At 31.6% G+C, this 18,118-nt stretch overlaps 1 pseudogene; it reads right to left on the bottom strand.

The window, feature by feature from the left end:
* Positions 1 to 9,345: 9,345 nt before the first annotated feature.
* On the bottom strand, positions 9,346 to 9,464 carry LOC118607219 (annotated as a pseudogene).
* Between the last annotated feature and the right edge of the window lie 8,654 nt (positions 9,465 to 18,118).

Below are 18,118 nucleotides of genomic sequence, written 5' to 3'. Positions count from 1 at the left end.
AAAATATTCAGAGTGCTTTGCAGTGTTCATTCATCTGAGCAGCCACAGCCCTTGAACTCTAAAGATGAAGCAGGTGACCAACTACCAGGAATACTAATCTTTAATCAACTCATATTTGAAGCATGAAATTCTCACCCTAGGAAGGTGATTAGTTAATTTAATGCAAATAAAATGGTCAAATGGGAAATATGTACAAAAAACAACCTAGAATATTGCTATCTGTCATTGCTCTTGCAGTTTAAAGAGTAAAATGTCTCTTTATCTGGAACCTAACATAGTTATTTTCCCAACAAAATAATTCCTAACAGATCAAATAGGAAATCTTTCATTTGGTATTCTTTACAGAAACAAAACAATCCCGACTCAATTCTCCTCATGTTATTCATACTTTTAAACCATGACATTTGATAAACATTCCCTTATTATTAATAAAACAAAACAAAGCTAAGCAGAATCCCATTAAGTACATGATCTAATTATAAACATATAATAACTAACAGAATAATCCAACTACCAGTAAAAGACTATTACTTTTATTATATTGTAAGATTGTCCCTAGAAAAAGTGCTCTATAGTATTTATTCAAAATTTGTTTTAATGTCAAATGTGAATGAATAATTAGATCCTTAAATTAACATCTTGAGAGTTCAATCAGTTGTTTCCTATCTTCATAGATTTTATGGTCTGGGAAATTTATATTGTCTGATTTGATTCCATTTAATATGAGATTTTCACACATTTTGCACCCGAGTATATTCTAGAAAAAAAAATATTTTAATCACATGAATGAAATAATGTGATTTAAAAAATAATGTTTTATATAAAAGTTTGCTATAAAATATCGAAGCTATAAACCACTATCCCTGAGACTAGGACCTTTTTTCTTCTAGAATAAAGTATGATACATAAGTAATGTTACAAATTTTGGACTTATTATTTTGACATTTAAATTTAAAGAAATGTTCTGTTATAAAAACTAAGCAATATTTCTGGTCAAGTTAAAACCACAGAGCTGTTTAAATAAAACATTATTAATATCCTTACAAATCTTTTGTCTTAAAACTGTTATTTTCTTTGTTGTAGAAAATGGTACACTTACAAGAGCTTACTGCTCTTATTTTTGATTATTTGTTTACTAATTAATAAAACATTAAGGTATTATTTCTTTTTAATTTGTCCCCATATCTGAAAGTGTTATATAGATATACAAAATTATGTAAAAATTTATGTAGGGAAGTAGATAGGCATTAATATATTAAAGTGATATTACTGTGTTCTGTGAATCTTTTCAACCTATTGTCATTAATTATACTTCATGAATTTCCAAATACTGACATTTTGAAATCATAATTTAAAGGCAATTGTTTGTGAAAATTTCTAGAGGATTTTGATACTGTAAGGAAAAACAAAGTAGGCTCCAATACCAATTTGCAATTAAAGTTAATACCTTACACTACCGAGAAACAAACAGGAAGTCATTGGCAAGGGAAGAATGATAATAGTGAATATGAAATTAGAAATGACTCACGTTCCTGTACCTAGATGTGCAAGAGGTAAATAACATGTATGCTTTATAAATCACCTTCCACTAATCAAAGTATGTTGCTTTCTAATATGAAAAGACAAATTATGTTACTGACATCTAACATGTTAATATCAGAGAAATTGAGTTGCTCGTACTATGTGCATCTGATTAAAAAGTAAAACTAACTTAATTTACAGGATCATGGTGACATGTAAAATGTGACCAAACTAATTATGTTGTAGTTTTAGAGCTTTGGAATATAAAATATAATATAAAAATATATTTAATGTTCACTTCTAGTATTGAGCAGATTACCGAAAGATTCTTTTAATTTTAATTGAGTGGTTATATGTATACTTTCGTGTGTGTGAGAGAAAGGAGTATGTGTATACATATTTACCAAATAGAGGATTGAATATAACATAATGAGACTAAAAAGTAATTAGAGATTTTTGAATGGGTGATATTAAAAAGGGTCATAAGAAGAACACAAGGACTAAAGGCCTTATAAATAACTGGGGAGAACCTGTTATGAAATGTCTGGATTATGCTCTATTCTCTCCCAAACAGGGAGAGAATATAAATATAAAAATATTTATAAATCTTCTTTTAATATTATGAGAAAAGAAAAATAGGATATTATGTAGCAAGCTTTTAAAGAGTTGAGAATCAATCAATGTCTCTCTTCCTGAAGTTTCTATGATCCAAATCTGTACTAACAAAACAAACCAGAGAGACTGAATAAAGTTTTGATAAACATTTACTCAAAACCTCAACTTGTGAAGTTGACAATCCCAGATAAGGCGTCATCAGCTGGCTTCTGCTGCCTACTCTGGCTCTGGGATGCAATAATAGAGGTCCTGGCTGAGCACTAACACAAAAACATGCAAGAGATTTAAAGAAATAGAAGGTAATTGCGTTCCAATACGGAGGAAATGATCACAAAGAATGACTGTCTGCTGTGGCCACAGACAGGGAATGGGTCATGGGATAGTTCGATGGCTGTGCTCATTTGTGTTCCCACTTTTCTCTTAGAAAACCCCTTATTCAAGGTTAGAAAGAAGCCAAGTTATCAGGGAATTGATAACAGGGTACTGGTTGATAGTAAGTATGTGAGACACTGATAGCAATAAGTACAGGTGGGCCGTGCAGCCTCTGAAAATCGTCTACCATGGAAGATTCTAAAGGTCTAAACATTACCCCCCCGTGACCCTTGCAAGAGTTCAGACCCCAACTGTTCCTCCCAACCCTCTTGCTAAATTCAGATAAACTCCAACGAACCCAGTCGTACTGCCCCTACATTCTCTCTCAATACTATCACAACCTAAGATTCTTCATATCTTCCAAAAAATTGAATAATAAACAATTCTTGGGACAAACTACAGTAGACTGATTTTTTCCAATCTGTCATGTGACAGTTTTAAGCTTCTTGTTTTAATTCTATCATACTAACCACTCATTTATCCTTATTGTTGCTTGGTCAGCCTCCTTTTTTAAGTGTAATTTTTATGGCTGAGGTATTTAGAGTTCACAAAGTATCTAAGGACACATAAAGTTGGGGAGAAATGAAGTGTTTGTGGTCAGATCGTGAAAACAGAGGCTCTCTTACTAAATTGTACCTGAGAGATATATAATATATGACCTCAACTTTTTTCTTGCTCCTCATGGAGACACAGCCAATATATGTATAAGTTTACAAAAACAATGTTTAAGATTTCCAAGAACATCCTTGAAATCAAGAGAAACTACAGATGCAGCTGTTCAAGGAGCAGAAGTCACACTCATGGGGAGAGGGGATTATTTGATGCTTTTGTGGTTGGCGGCAACCTGGTTTAGTTCGTACTTAGTCAAGGTTACGATGCAGTCTGTTTTTTCATCTCCTTCATAATGGACACACATGATGCTAGTGTTCTGTGAGATTATTCTTGCTCTGCGAGAGAATGCTACGTGTGGCCATAATGCCAGGCCTGTCCCTTACAACACTGCATCCTGGACATTGGTATCAGGGGACTCCTCTGTCTACTCTCTTGCTCAAAAGAGATCCTCTTGGCATTAACGTCCTTTTTTTTCAACCAAATTATAAAACTTAATAACTTTTTGTTCCAAATAAACTGGATACTGTATCTATTGGCTAAGAAGCAGTCTAAGTACAAAAGTAATTTCAGAGCAGGTACTTCTATGTGTGTTCAAACTTGTGTAACCACGTCACTTAATAGTCTAAATTAAGTATGAGAAAGACAGTCTTATTTTCTTTCAAGCATGTTTAGTCAAATCTGTATAACCTGGCTCTCCTAAGATAGCTTCTTATGCAGATTTTCTCCTCTCCACATTTTTGTAGTTTCCATTAGGTTCTCTACTTCTAGTATCACTCAGCTTGTGAATATTAGTCGTTAACTTTTCAAAAAAAGAACCTTCTTATCATATTATATTCATCTCCATAATTATACAAGGCTTATTTCTCAGGCCTTGCAAATGCATTGTAAGTTGATATTCCCTTCTGCCATATGAAGGCAAATTACCAGTTCAACTAAATTCTTCAACATATCATGTGCAAACATGAAAATTGTTCCAGAACATGCTCCTTCTCTCTAATCCCTGTACTTCTGCTATTTTTATTCCTTCCTCTGCCCATGCTCATCTCATTTCTTTTCTTCATATAAATATAATATCTACCATACCAGCTCCATTCCAGCTTTCACATTTTATAGCTTTGAAGTAATCACACGTTTTTCTTTTAAACTGATACACCGTTTACAGCTCCAGATAGGACATCACGTAATGCTTTACGGTATGAGCATGTTTGTGCCTCTTATTTTTCAACTAGATTAGATGCTTATTTTAGGCTGGAATTGGTCACCATTTAAATATTCAATATCTAATTTCCAGCAGTGTCCAGGCACAAGCCCTCATTTTCATAAATTCTCAAAAAAAAAAAAAAAAAAAGCAAACTCAAATGAATGGAAATTTGGACTGTATTCTGTTTAAAATGTAAAAATGCTTGACTTACGTATGTTCATTTTGACACATAGTTATCTTTTTTTTCAGTTTAAACTAGCTTCGCTAAATTCTTTTTTTCTTTTATATGTATGTTAATGCAATTGATATGTCACTTCTAAGGGAAAGAGCTTTGAAATTTGCTGTCAGCAGAAGCTTGCCCAACTTTTAGTGACTGTTACTGATATTAAGCAGGTAACTGAAAAAGACTATTAACAACAATGTTTTTCTTACTATGCTCTAGAAAGCTTTCAAGTTTGGAAAACTTAAGAGCAAATTAATTTTGCAAATATACAAAATTAAAATAATGTCTAAGAACTAGGTGAAATTAAGTAATAAACTAACGTCTTGGGGCTAACATGTATTTTATATAGTAAGGATGTGATATCTGTGTGCACGTGTCTCCGTGTGTATGTGTGTGAAAGGGGATAAAATGGCATTAAATGTACTTTAGGGGGAAATAAACATACCATCTTTAATAATATAAGAGGTATGGGATGTGAGATGTAAGGGAAACTAGAGAAGCATAGATTGCAATGGTGGTCTGCAGGAAATGTTCTAGGGCCTTTAAATTAAAAACCTGATTGATAGAAAGCAGGGGCAGCAGTCCTGGAAAAAGCCGAAGACTTGTCACATTCCAGTTACAGAGGAATTTTAGTATGAGAGAAACATATGGGCATTAAGCCCGAAAGAGGGCACTGAGTATCTCCATATTTATCTTGAACTCTGCAAATAAATGCAGTTATTTGATGTTTGGGACTGCATAGTGTTCATCATTTGATACCTGGTTTTCAAATCTCTATGATTCTTCAGGTTTTTTTTTTTTTTATGTCTTTTAGCCTTGTTAAAATATATAATTATATATTATTTCATCTTAACTCTTTATTCACTCTATAGATTATCCTTATTATCTAAGGAATTTTTATATCTGAGTACATTATATAATAATACAGCATAAAGAAACCCTCCCCCAAAACAAAATATACACTAACACACGCACAATTATTGTTTCCTCTAATAATAATAAACTTTTGTCACCTAACCTATAGGCAAATGCAGGAAATATCCATACAATTTAACATGTTAAGGAAGATTTTATACACACACACACACACACACACGCATATATAATTGTGTGTGTGTGTGTGTGTGTGTGTGTGATCGCCACTACTCCATGTAATTTTGCTTAAGAGCTCGTTGCCAAATTGCTAGTACATTTTTATCTCTATAATTGCTTACTCATTTCGATCATTACAGGCCTGCAGACTGCCTAGGCTGCTGAGGTCAACCCAAGGATAGTTCTATATTGCCTTTGTCAGCATTTTAGTCCCAACTGAGATTATTCAGTTCGAACTCATATTTAACCTTCGACTTCAAGTTTATCTTCACCTAAAGTGCTTTGCAGACACTTTGAAACAACACGTCGTTTACATATCATCACTCTAGTATAATCCGAAACTACATTTACTAGAATGAATAGTGGCATGATTAATTTTTCAAGGACTTGTGATATTTCTTCTGAACAAGTTAGAAAAGTTTTCTAAATAAACCTCAAAACAGTTTTAAGACTCCAGAATAAATATAATAAAGTCTTTGATAAAAATTTGCAATTAAAATAAGAAGTGAAGAAGAAGTAATGAGAAAATTGAATTATAATATCTTGATATTCATTATCATTATATTATATAAAGTAGCACAGTAACGATTTCATTTTTATAAAATCAATAGTTATAGTCTCTCTTTAAACATTAAAATTCTATGTGAGGTTTAATGTTTTGGATGTCCACCACAAAAGACATTGTTTTTGATGATGGATAGTGAGGAAGCACTTTAGCACATTAAACGAGTTACTAATTGTTCCAAAGATGATAATAATGACTTTATGGGCTGAAAATATCTTTATACTGTTACTAATGGGCTTTTATTTAAGATAGAGATAATTTTACTATGAGCATTATAATGTGTACTGTAGATGGTTGATTATTCTTATAGTGCTTATGTTAAATCACTGAATTTAAAATAAGAAATTTATGTTTGATTCAACAGACTAAAATATAAATGGCATCAACTAGTTCTTTCTCTACTGTATCCTCAAACTTTATAGCTGTTTCCTAACAAATATAAAGAGAACACACAGATTCTAATAGTATTCTCTCTGGAAATTAATCACTCTGGATTTCAGTTTATTCACCTATTAAAATGCAGAAGATGGTACAAATTTGTTTATTCTTTCACTGATTCATTTCAGCCAACACTTAAAGAACACACACCTAACTTTTCTTGAAACATTAAATGAGAGTCTGCTAAGGTTCTTGTCAGAAGAAAATTGGAGAAATAACTCCGTCCTTGGAAAATCATGAGGAAATAAATGAACTTAATGTGCCAAGAACAGTAGCTACAGAATGTGTCAAAGTTCATTTAATTCTTCCTCCTACTAAATGTAAATTATGTACAGTACATTATGTGATATATGTATGTATGTTTTATATCTGTATATTTATATGTATATCTGTAGCGTCAGGCAAGAATCTCATAACACTATTTCCATAGAATCAGAATGTTGCTATTTAATTGTTATTTTAAGCCTAGAGAAGTGAGCAAAACCAAATATGTTCATTGTGCAAATGCATTACTGTCCTTAGAAATAAAGTTTTTACTAATTTCAAGCAAACAAAAATGACAATGTTTGATGCATTTTTTCCAGTAAAATGTATATATATTCAATTTGTAACTACTTAACTCATAGGGCTAATGACCAAATAGTTTACAAATAAGGTTTTGAGATACTCCTTAATTATAACATTTTAACAGATTTTTAAAAACGTTTCAACTTACAAAAATATCATGAATAGACTACACATAGTTCTAATATATCCCATATTCCACCTAATTCCTCCAATTAATGTGGCACATTTGTTCCAATTAATGAACAAAAGTCAATACATTATTATTTGGAAATTAATACATTTTATTTGGGTTTTCTCAGTTTTTAATTTAGTGTCTTTTTCTTTTTCAGGACCAACTCAGGATATGACATTATATTTAGCTGTCATGTCTCTGTAGACTCTTTTGCTCTATGACAGTTTCTCAGATTTTTTCTTGTTTTTGTTAACTTTCACAGTTTTGAGATGTACTAGTCAGGCATTTTGTAGACTATTATTTGACTGGGATTGGTCTGGTATTTTTAAAATAAATAAGCTTGAATTACTCATTGGGAAGGGGAGTTCTCAGAGGCCCCATGCATTACCATCATGTCATATCAAACAAATACTCTCAACATGATTTTTCAGTGTTGATGTTGACCTTATTCAACTGGCTGAGGTACTGCTTGACAAGTTTCTCTAGTGTAAAAGTTACTTTTTTTTTTTTTTTTACTGTATTCTTTGGAAGAAAGCCATTATGTGCATCTTATATATAAGGAGTGAGCCATTATGCTCCTCCTCGAGAGAGTACAGTATCCACATAACTTATTTAAAATTCTTCTGTATGGAAGGTTTATCTACTATCTCTCTTTTGTTTATTTATTCAATAATTTTTATATAAATAATGGATTTATATTAAAAAATAAAATGGATACTTTGAATTATTATTCAATGTTCTGTGATATTTTTTGTTGCTTCAGTTCTAGTTCTCGCCATTGGAAACTCTTTTGGTTGACTCAGGTCACTCTGACAAACCCCCATGATTTGGGGTGTGTTAATTGTTTGCTTCTGAGGATTTTTTTATGGCACTGCAGGATGCTCCAAGGTCATCTTGTATATTTCCTGCTCCAGCTCTAGAATCATCCATTTCTACATGGAGCCTTGTTTCTCTAATTACTAAATGGTATTAGAAACTAAGGCTGTGAACATGGTGGGCTCATCCTTACTGGAGCATCACAGGAGTTAGAGGCAACCTCAGGGCCTATGTCCCAAGATACGAAATAGGAGCGAATAAGTAGATGCACATTTCAGAGACATGAATTGATCTTAATATCAGGGAATTCACATTATCTGGAATTAAAAGGAAGATAATGAGACATATATTCAATTAATGCGGAAATGAAATAGTTTATATATGTAAAACTTTAATCTCTTAATATTTTATAAGGCAGATTGCCTAAGTCATTTTGTCCCTTTGGAGGTTTTCACTTTAATTCCAATTTGATAGTATTATTATTACTTAATATAGCATGGGTGGTAGAACTTGTGAAAGATGGAAGTATGATTTTAGTTCTGCTTTCAGATTCCTATTGAGGTAGATATTAGAAGAAAGAGAATTAAATGTATCTATAACTTATTTCAAAAAATATACTTTAAAAAATAGGGCACAGTAAAAAATATTTATACTTTTTTCAGGCAAAAAGAGTAATAGAGATTTTTTCCTTTTCATAGTCACTCTAAAGGAAGCATCAAACATAAATAAATATTCACATACACACAGACACTATTCATTTTTACTTTATGTTTTTGCCTTAACCATAGTACCCAATTATTCAGTATACATTTTAATATTTTCTTAAACCTCTATTTATAATCTTAGAAAGTATAAAATAATTTATGGAAATTTAATATGATTATTTCTAGTAATTATTTAATATCATTTTACATTAAACTTGATTTGATGTTTTTATAATTATAACATAAAAACTGTTATAAAAATAAGAAAAATCAATATCATGTGAAGATAAAACCAGTTTATTGTGGTGTGTGTATATTTCTACCAGATGAAAGAGATTCCTCATATAATCATTGATAAAAGAAGCATAGTTGATATATTTGCTTCTTTATATTTGAAGTAGAATCATAACACACTCACTTGACCTGATATTTTCCTTTTTTTAAAAAAGCTTACAGCACCCAGTCTTCCTAGGTGGCCTCCCATCCAAGTACTAACCAGGCTTGACCCTGCTTAGCTTCTGAGATCATATGGGATCGGGCGTGTTCAGGGTGGTATGGCTGTAGACTAATTTTTTTTAATGTATAAAGCCAAATTAAATATCTATAAAATATTCTAAGAATAGTATGGTGAATACATGCATACGTAGACAGATAGGTAATCTTTACCTGTATTATTAAAACCTGCTGCATAACCCTCTCTGGTTGTACAGATATCCCTGCTCATGGAGGTAATTATTGCTGTCTTGAATTTATTTGTGGAATTCTTTACAACACCCAATACATTTATCATATGTTAGTAATACTAAATAATGTATGCACCATTTGCATCTTTTATTCTATATGTAAATGATGCCATATCAGTATGTCCTCAAAAATTTTGCTTTCTAAATTCTACCTTATGTTTTTGTGGTATGTCTTTTGTGTAAAAGACCTGTAATTGCCTTTCCTGAGGATACTGACTTGTGAGGCAATGCTTTGGTCTCACTAATGTTAGACCTATGACCAGACTCAGCTCTCAGCCATGCCCAGAGGAAAAGTTAAAAACTGACTCATGAGAAAGTAGCATACCTGCCAATGATTGAATAATTATTAACAGATGCCTGGGGAATATTTATGAAAAAAAAACCCAAAAAACTAATGGGTGTTAAACATAGGGTGAAAAGAATATAATGTTGAATCAAGCTGAAATTATTGACATGAAAACACTAGACAAAACAAAACAAAAATATGGTTTCAGTGTATTAATCTAGCAGTTCATAGTAGCTCCAATAATTAGCTTGAATGGATGACCAAAATCAGATATTAGAACTTTCTTGGTATAATATACAGGGAAGTTGAGAAAGGAGAATGGATGTACTATGTTGAACCTACTCTCCTGTTACTAATTAAGCCCCAGAGGGTCTATAGCATACCCTATTTATATAGGCTTTGTGAAATACATTGGTGAGCCAAGAACTCACATTTTTAAAAAAATTAATTAAAAAAAATTCAATTATAGTTGAAATTCAATATTATATTAGTTTTAGGTATACAATATGGTGGTTAGACATTTATATAACTTATAAAGTAATCCCTCTGATAAATCTAATACCTCTCTGACATTCTACACAGTTATTACAATATTATTAACTACATTCCCTGTGCTGTACTTTACATCCCCATGCCTATGTTGTAACAGTAAATCTGTACTTCTTAATCTCTTCACCTTTTTCACCTAGCCCCTCAACCTCCCTCCCATCTGGAAACCTTTCGTTGTAGGTATCTATAAGTTATGTTTCTGCATTGTTTGTTTATTTTGTTTTCTAAATTCCACATATAAATATAATCATATATTTGTCTTTCTCTGTCTGACTTATTTAACTTAGCATAACACCCCCTAGTACATCCATGCTATAACAAATGGTAAGAGTACATTCTTTTTAATGACTGAGTAATATTCTATTATATGTATCTACTGCTACTTCTTTATTCAACTATCTACTGATAGGTACTTAGGTTGTTACCATATCTTGACGATTGTTATAGGACCGCCATGAACATAGGGGTGCATATATCTTTCCGAATTAGTGTTTTGGATTTCTTTGGTTAAATACATAGGAGTGCAATCGCTAGATCCTAAGATAGTTCTATTTTTAATTTTTTGAAGAACTTCCATATGTTTTCCATAGAGGCTGTGCCGATTTGCAATCCCACCAGCAATGCACGAGGGTTCCCTTTTCTCTGCATGCTTACCACAGTTGTTGTTTGTTGATTTATTGATGATAGCCATTTTGACAAATGTGAGGTGATTTTGCAAGTCAAAATGGCAAAAAGCGAAATAGCAATTACCTTATGTCACATCTTGCTAATGGATGCACAAAATAAGTCAAGATAAAGCACAGATGTTCACTCATGGACACAGTTTAAAGCTATGATGGCTTGATGTGGAGATGTCGAGTGTTGTTCCTGGGGAAGGAGCTTCCTGTATTACTCTCTATTAGGTATGCACTCCCTCTCTAATGTCTGGCTGCAAAACAAATGCTGGACACTATTTTTGATTTTCATCTTTTTTTCTTTCTTTTTTTTTTTGGTAAAAGTAAACCATTCTCTTTAGATTTCTTTTGGTTAGCAAAAACAGGTACTAATGTAGGTCTTCTGTAAAAGCAAAGTAGTATAAAGCAAACCTTCGAAAAGCAAGGAATACCTATAACTTTAATTTTTAATATTGCTAGAAATAATTATATTTTAACACACAAGCTTTTAGTTATATAAATACTTAGATAGATGATTAAAATAAAGGAAATAAAAATCAGTACTCCTATGATGCCCCCATATGTGTGTGACTTTTTAAAATGTGATTGTATCATCTTTATTTTTTAATGATATATGTTTAATAATTTTACTATATAATCAAAATATTCCAATGTAAAAAAAAACTTTCATGTTTTAATAACATTCTAGATTATTTTTGCAAAAACAATTTATCAAGTAACTCTTATTAGATATTTATGGTTTTAAATTATACTCTTTGATAAGGATTCAATTCTTATCCATATCCCCAATCCCTTACCTTGGGAGTAATCCCTAGATTCTGATTCCACAATGATTTTTGAGACTACTAATATGCATTGTTAAATTCCTTCTAAAAATAATTGTACTATAGTGGCAACCTGTGGTGGAAATAATTAGATGTTATTGTCTACTTTATTTGGAACACTAGATTGGATATGTTAATAATAGTCCTTAAAAAGCACATGCTATTGAAAGATTGTGAAAAGTAAATTCACACAAACTATAGTTAGTCCTAATCTTTTCCATTTTTTTCTCTCTGCAGAAAGAAAATTTCTTGATATTTCTGTATCTAACCTAATATCTATTGCACTTCCTTCCACAGACTATGTGCTCAATATGTCTTAAAAGAATAAATGTTGAGCTTCAATGATTTAGGTCCTCACAAATTTGAACTCAAAAGTGGTTTCGCTTTTCCTTTAATATTGAAATTGTCTTGTTTAGTTGGAAATCTAATCTTTTCCTAAATTTTTCTTTGAAAAATGTTCTCAAGGATCATTAAAAGTTCGTACAAAGGTTCAAGTTGTATGTAGGAAATAGAAAATAAGACAGTTTTCTCACACGTGACACAGAAGCAATTCTGCTAATCTTTTTTGACCGGCCTGATGATTACTGTAGATTTCAAGACAAGTCCACCTACATTTTAAAAGCAGCAGTCTGGTGTATGCCTCTGGTATGAGACATTTTGATCAAACAAGAGTTTGAACAAACGTATCCATGAACCACTGCTGCTGCACTTATAGGGTTTATTCGGCGTCATCAGAATGTCCCTTGCAACAGAGGTTATTCATATAGTTACTCCCAGGGCAAGGGATACTTCTCCAAGATGAACTGTGTTTGCATTTATAGACAGGAAAAAAAAAACATAATGAAATTTAAGTGATAAAATATGCAAGAAGAAAAAAAATTTCTTCTCTACGAGGTGCTCTTTTTTCCTTTTAATAAATAAATAAATGACAATTTTTAAAAACAAAATCAAAATACATATATATATATCATATATATGTCACAAAGCCTTACTGTATATTTGACAAAGGTGTTTGTTTATTTATTTGATTGGAAGAAAAAAAGTAAGGTTCAGAATGAGAGAGGAGCTCAGAGAATTGTAACTGGCTGTAGGTGACCAATTTTACTTAACGGAACATTTTGTGGGTCTATGCCCACATTTTCTCTATGCCTGTTTTTTTGTCCTTCACAGGGAATGAAAATGTTTCACAGTCACTCCATAAACCAAGAGCTCATTTGTTAATGTCAGTGGAAAGTTTATTAATGTATATGTTATATAGCCTACATCCACACATGCGTCATATTATGTGACAAGGTATCATTTGTTATACGACCTCCCATGTTTAGACATATGTCGATTCATATAGCAGAGTATCAATACGTCAAAAATAAATTTTGTGAAAGGTTATTTTCATAGACCAGTAAATTGTTAAATTACCTAAATAAATATGTAAAGTAGGCAGGCTTACAGATGAATTTGACTCTCATGGTGAACACTGGGATTATAGCTTAGTTACCATAAGTAATGGTTTTATACTATGTTAAACTGAATATTTTTCATTATTCAACTTAAGTTTAAACTAGATTTAAACTTAAACTAGATGTATTACTTCTGGAGCTGAGTGACGTAATAAATAAGGTCAGAAAATAATATATTTCCATACTTTTGAAAGAAAACTTGTTTTTTAGATACTGTATTAGGATAGTAAATTGAAACCAGTACACTGCTTGCATAAAAGTTTGGGGACACATTCCTTATATTGATTTTTACTCAGGTGGATATTAAATGCAGTAAAATTATGTTAATGTAGTACTTGAGAATTAGAAATTAATATGCACATCTTTTTTTAAATTGAATAAATCAATAAGAAGTAAAAGGTAGTAAAATTAATGTTAAGTTGGGTAAAACTGAAGATATTCTTAAAATATTTGATTTTAAAATTTCCACGAAAAATTTTATTTAATAACTCTAAGTTAGTTTAAATATGTAACAAATGATTTTTAGGTTTTTAATATTTATTAATTTGTTTTATTCTTTCTTTACTTTTTTCCAAATTCTTTCAACTTCCATAAAAACTGTGAAACACTTTAAAATAAATCATTCAAATGTAATTGAATCAATGTCATGAGAAAACATAAGAAGTAAAATTAAATAACTGAAGTAACAATACATAACAATAGTCATATTCTGAGGAAGGGTCTACAGTTTAATAAATTATTCATTTTAAATAATTGACTACAATATCAGTCATCATAAGATTTATGTTTAAAATATTTGGGTTTAATGTATTTTCAATATGTGTATAAAAATCTCTCATTTAATTTTTTAAAAGATTTCAAACAGAAAATATTAAATATATAAATTCGCCTTTTAATTTTCCTTTGACAAATACTACCTTAATGAGAAGTATCGCTTTCTTATAGGTAAACATATATAGATTCACTGGAGACTCCTAACAAGAAATAAGTACATACTTCAGAATAATAGGAATCACTCGAGTTTGATTTAATGTTATGGTAATTCACAAAAAGGCAAACAGGTTATTTATAATTTAATAATAGCTCATACTGATATTTGAATGGGAATGTTTAATAGTTTAATGGATAAAGTAATTTATTTTCCATTTGGCCAGTTCTTTCTCTTTTTTTCATTTTCAATTTTATAAATCACAAATTGTCTCAAAAAATAAAACAAAGATCTTAAGCAGAATTTTAGATATCCCTTAGATAGTATATATTTAAATTACTGACAAACTATTCTATACCTTACTGTTATATTATTGTATCCTATGTCACCTAGAAAAGTTAATAAGCTCTTAAATGTGAATTTATCTCGAAATCCAATAAGCTTACTCTTCTCATCTTAAGTCATAGAAGGAAAGACCTTTTACATACTTTCTGAAGCATCAAATATAATCGTGATTCTATAATTTTCTATTTTCTTTTAGAACTCAGTTCTTTAATTACTGCATTAATATATTAATTATTGAAAAGTCAACCTAGACATATTTATGAATAGACACCGTGTGTGTTTTACACTTGTTGAGTTTCCTATATGTGCCAAATCTCCATTTCATATATTCAACTAGAAGGCAGATTGATCAGATTTATTCCTAAGCAGATATCCTAACAGGCATTTACTTAAAGCTCTTGTGATCATTTTAGTTTTATTTTATACCATATCTATCTCTCCCGGCCAGATAGCCAATATTCTGAATCAGTGAAGTATATGATATCTATATTTCTCAGCATGAATTGTTACTAATTATTTTCAACAAATATATTGTAGATACTATTTCTACTAAAATATACGATTTCATTATTTCTCACTCCCACTCTCAACTCATTAACTGTCTTATTATCCAATTAAAGTAACCAATGCTTTTTAGAGAGAAGTGGGTGACTGGTCTTGATATAGAGAAAACTGACAAGGTAATAATATTTAATTGATTTTTGGAAAGCGATAATTATTTTTAAAATGTTTGGACTTATGTAAAACTGTACAGAGACCAATCTAAAGAGGACTCACATATATATTAAAATTTATGATATAAAATTTTATCATCAAACACATATACACACATAGTGTTAACTAAAATGAGTTGATAAATGTGGACTTCATGCAGATAAGGGAAACAAATATTGAACAGAAAGTTCACTCAAAATATTTGTGACGCATACTATTATATTATCCAATTTATTTGTCATTGATATTCAATATTCATCCCAAATTGTGTACATTCTATATTCAAAATTTGGTTTGCTTCTAGTTTACCAGTCTTTTGTTGTAGATATTAAAAAAACAATATTTAAATAGAAATGGTAATTATATTTGGAAATATTGTTTTATACCATAATGTAAACATGTGAAATGATAGTACATTTTATTAAGAAGTTTCATAAAACTTTGTAAAAACAAAAACATAATGTGTACTGTTAGTTTTTAAATTATTTCTTAAAATAGTTTGGGCATTATGGACTTGTACACATATAGCATTCTATATAGCATAGAGATAGATACCTCTCTACCTGTGTAAGTAGGGACAGATGGATACAGTGAATTGTGTATAGCGCAGAGAGTTTAAGAAACATTAAAGTCTGCAGCACTAAAGTAGGAAGAATTATTCCAGTAGTCATACAACAAATGAACACTAAACGGAAGGTCCAAGCCTGTTGCAAGGTCAACAACCTCAGGAAAGCTTTGTCTGGATTTCATTCTTATTTTCTGAATGACGAATCTTTTAGATACCTATAATAATTATCAGTGAGTTAGTTTTCAACTGAGATTTTGTACTCTGAGACAAAGGCTTAACTGACATGGAGATTGAGGGGAGGTTCATGTAGAGGATAGGCAGGTGGAAAGAGTGGGGGAAAAGAGGTACCTGATCCTATACCTCTATGTCATACATAAGGGTGGGTCTCCTCAACGTCTTTGAATCTTGACAAACACAGGCTCTCGGATGACAACTAAGTGGATGTAGTTAACCTTGGGCTTATTCAAATGAAGATCAAATATATCCGGAATGACTGGGAAGCAATACAGTTGATAGATTTGATTTGTGCTATATATTTAAGGCTTTCTACAGTCATGGAGCTAGGCATCCAAATAACAACCGGTGGAAATTTGGAGGGGAATTATTTGTTCTTTACTCCCATTTGCTTCATAGTATACTTTGGTCAGGATTTCATCTTCAATACTCCATTGATTCTGTTTTGGAAGAATTCCTCAATGAGTTCTTAATTACCGACTTATTAGGTTCATTACACTCCTTGACTTTATTCATTGTGCACTATATTTCTATGGTGAATTTACTTTCTCTTATTGTCTCTGCTTTGGCTTTTGAAAAGCCATTCTCACTAGATTCCTACCCTTTAACACTGATGCTTTCGGTCCTTTCACTCTATAGGTGAGCTTCATCACAATCTGTATCTTAATCCCAGAGTACTCTTTTCTGAATCCCAGTATAAAGGAATCAAAGAGTAACTTGTAGGTATCAGCTGGTCATTATAAAGTACTCTGTATTGAGCTGTAACAAAAGAGCTCCTTTTGCTCTATGTGCTCCATGTTCTCCACCAGAAGCATTGTCATCTTCTTTATCATCAAAGAAGCCAATAACTGGAAGTCGTCCTTGACACTTCTCATTCTTATTCCACCTACGTCAGATTAGTCACTTATTTCTGCTCATGTACTTTTGTAACATTTTCAATATTCATCTTTGACTTCTACTTCCTTACTCTCTCATGGATTATTGTAGTAGATTCCTAGTGGTCCCTTTGCCTAAAATTCTGTTTCCAAACCAGTCAATTGTTAGCACTTTGGTGAAACACAGCTTCCAAATTCTCTATCTACTTAGCAGTACCCACACCTGTATACTGTCTTTCCTCAGGTTAATATAGATGAGGACAACTCTTCCAATTCAGTTCTAGATATCTCCTCTTGACTATTACAAATACCACTCCAATAATTCACACTACACTCTTCTAGATCAACAAGTTTTCCCTCTCTATTGCATTATTTTCAATTACACGCTATCATGCTATTACTTTGATCTTAAATAAAAAGCATCCCCTTAACTATACTTTCTCTGGAATTTACTTCCTGCTCTGGCTCTCTGATCCCCCTTTACAGAAAAACTCCTTGGAATTACCCAAACTCTTTACCTTCAATTTCTCTTATCTCTAATGTCTCTTAAACCTCCTTCCACCAGTCTATTTCCCATACTCCAGAGAAAGCCACCCTTTCTCCCACTTCTAATCCTCTTTTCCTACATTATCTTTTCCCTTGTATCACTTATCACTTAATAGCATACTATAGACATTTCTTATTTTTACTTTTTATTTGTTTTCTTAGCCTCTAGGATATAAGCTCTATGTACTCAGATTTAGTCTGTTTTATTTTCTGACTTCTCTAGCCACCTATAATGGACTTTAAAACAGAGAAGAGGCTCAGTAAATGCTTATCAAATGAATGCATGTATATTTCTGATAACACTGCCATGTTTGAAATCCAATTATGGGTCCCCATTACTTACATGATACAGCAGCTACTCTTTTCTTTGGCTAGAGTTTTCTTCATATGGGATCTTAGAAATTCTTCCCCGGCCTAACTTCACCTTCTCCCATCCCTGCCCTGCAATTCCTTTAATTCGTTCTTTACACTGTTGTC

The sequence above is a fragment of the Rousettus aegyptiacus genome, unplaced genomic scaffold (genome assembly GCF_014176215.1).
Source record: "Rousettus aegyptiacus isolate mRouAeg1 unplaced genomic scaffold, mRouAeg1.p scaffold_m13_p_8, whole genome shotgun sequence".
Lineage (NCBI taxonomy): Eukaryota > Metazoa > Chordata > Mammalia > Chiroptera > Pteropodidae > Rousettus > Rousettus aegyptiacus.
The sequence above is the reverse complement of the archived record's forward strand: the minus strand, read 5'-3'. Positions and strand labels throughout refer to the sequence as shown.